Source organism: Nanorana parkeri, unplaced genomic scaffold (genome assembly GCF_000935625.1).
Source record: "Nanorana parkeri isolate BGI_ZX_2015 unplaced genomic scaffold, ASM93562v1 scaffold1352, whole genome shotgun sequence".
In the NCBI taxonomy this organism is placed as follows: Eukaryota; Metazoa; Chordata; class Amphibia; order Anura; family Dicroglossidae; genus Nanorana; species Nanorana parkeri.
Window position 1 is genome coordinate 415,360 of NW_017307620.1, and position 2,567 is coordinate 417,926.

Consider the following 2,567-nt stretch of genomic DNA (forward strand, 5'->3'; position numbering starts at 1 on the left):
ACTTTACTAACACAGGTCAGCTAGCAGCAACCTGGTATGTCTACCAGTGGTGACTTGATTCTTTGCCTTCTTTCAGATATATTTCCACCAGTCATATCTGAGACTTCTAGGAGTGCTGGATGCCAGGTTCCCTGCTGCATACTATGGTTCCTACTGCCAGACACTATATCAATACTATGTCCCTGGTTGAGCTCCTAAGGAATGCCATGATATAGGCTGAGCCTTTATCATACAAACAGGATCCCTATTCATTTGGATCACCATTTGTCAGGGTCTGTACCAACCTTTATTAAGTTACATTTTCTTGGCAGATTTTTAAATATATGTGTACTTTTCTATCTGTTGTACATTGAATGGGTTATATTTTTAGGTGTTGTAATATGGGGTATAATAATCAACAGAAACCCATCGCACACTTGACCTGATAATACCCTCAAGTATCAGGTGGGTGCCAAGCGACCACGGATGCCTCAGCAAATCAGTATAAATATGAAAAAGTCACTCGCACTCCAGCTCAAGTTCAGTCAATATTTTATTGACCTCTGTGGTGTCACAACATGGCGAAGTTTCGGAACCCGTTTGGTCCTTTCATCAGGCAAAGAGTGAACACAAACCAATATGTGCAGCAATATATACAAAAAGTGAACCAATAAACCAAATGAAAATCACAAAAGCCCCTCTGACTGCTGTGGACTCGGACATCAAGAATCCGACATAGATCTGTCCCTGGGCCTAATTCAGTACAAGGTGTGCACACTATCAGTGAAGAAATAAAACACGCTGACACCGAGAGTCAGAGTAAAGATACTTCTTTTTTTATTGTTTCGCATTGTTGTGTCTTACATAGGCAGCAGTGTATATGTAAACATAGCATTTGCGATAGCTTTCTAGGTTATAATTGGACTGATTCATTAAAGCGATCCCAACATGTCAGTGTGAGTGGTCAGGTGGTCTCTGTCCCTACTCTTACTGACCTAAGGTGTTATAACATTATATTTGGGGGGACAAGGATCGTAACGGGGAATATGGTTTCTCGTCATCACTCAGGTAGATGTCCTCTTCTACCTGTATCATGGTTGGGGTCAAAGTACTCTCACCCACCGCTTTGGTCATTAACTTTTTGGCATAGGGGATCACACAGCAGACTACTAGGCTGATAAAGGTCAGAACAATGAGAATCACCACACCTACTTGGGATAATGCTTTCTGTCATCCTGTCATCCAATTAAAATATTGGTCCCATGGGTCTGTGATACCTGAATTCTTCTTTAGTTCCACTGACAGGTCTTCTAGCTTCTTAATGGCTAGGGTAACTTTACCATTTGGGCCAGTGTTGTCTGGGATGTACGTGCAGCAGGTTCCTCTGCCTTCAATCATTTTGCAAACACCCCCCTTCTCCGCTGAATCATGTCTAGGGCCATCCAGTTTTGGAATGTCATGTAAGAGGTGGGGCCTAATTGGTCAGCAATTCCCTGCAGGGCATCTCTGGTATAATTCACGAACCGCTGCTGGTTGTAATAGATGTAATCTATCCAATCTACGTTCTTATTGACAGTGATCATGGGAATCAAGGACTCAAAACCAGCTTTTACCTGGTCTCGAGCCTTAAACTCGCCTGGGACCCCCCTTGGGACTCCTATAGCATCTATATACACATGTGGGTCAAAACTGCCTGCTGGGGTACTCCTTTTTCTTCTACGACTGGCCGATGGTTCAGGATGTGGGGTAGACGGGTCGTAGGAGAGAATGTGAAGGTGCATAATAGCCTTTGCCAGAGCACACTCTCCTCTCCACCGCCCTCCTATCCTAGTCCTCATGCGCATGTCTCCACACAACCAGTACACATCCCCTAAGGACTGAGTTTGATTCTGTACTAGGTCGGCGGGGGCGCTGCTATAAGAGGTGCAATACCCTTTTGAGAAGTTGCCCAGATGCCTTCCCTCCCCTACATGGCGAGCGTAACAGGTGTAATCCCCAGGATATATCGTGATGCCTTCTCCTGGTTTGGGTGCCCTGGTTATAACAGGGTGCTCTGCCTTCCACCGCTCACATGCTGAGTGATTAGTGGAGATATTGGCAAAAAGGCTTAGGAAACACTCTTCTGCCTCCGTGGGTATATTTAGTGGGACTGTACCTAAATGTGGTCTGGCGCTGCGACAAACATAACAATTAGTCTGGTTGTGCTTATTGGCGTTGTACCTCATCCACTCAAGCCAAAGATTGACTTCCGAGAACCCGGTCTCGGCTGCCATAATGTCCTCAAAGGTAGGGTCCGCATTGCCACCATATCCTTCAATGTTTGCATCTGAGGCTTCAAGGGATTGGGTAGAGGTTGCTCCTGTACAGGCTGCCATTCATTGTTATTATACATGTCCTCCAATCGAAAAAGGTCCTCTATGGCCCGACTCACGTCCCCCAAACCACCATCCCAACACATACACACCTCTATCTGAGGGGCTCGGGTTTCGTATATTCAGAACAAGTGTCATACCGGGCCCTGGCTTAGTGAGAGTGAGGCTGGTCAGTAAGGGCTCTCCTTTATTATCTTTACTGTCATAGGCTGGCTG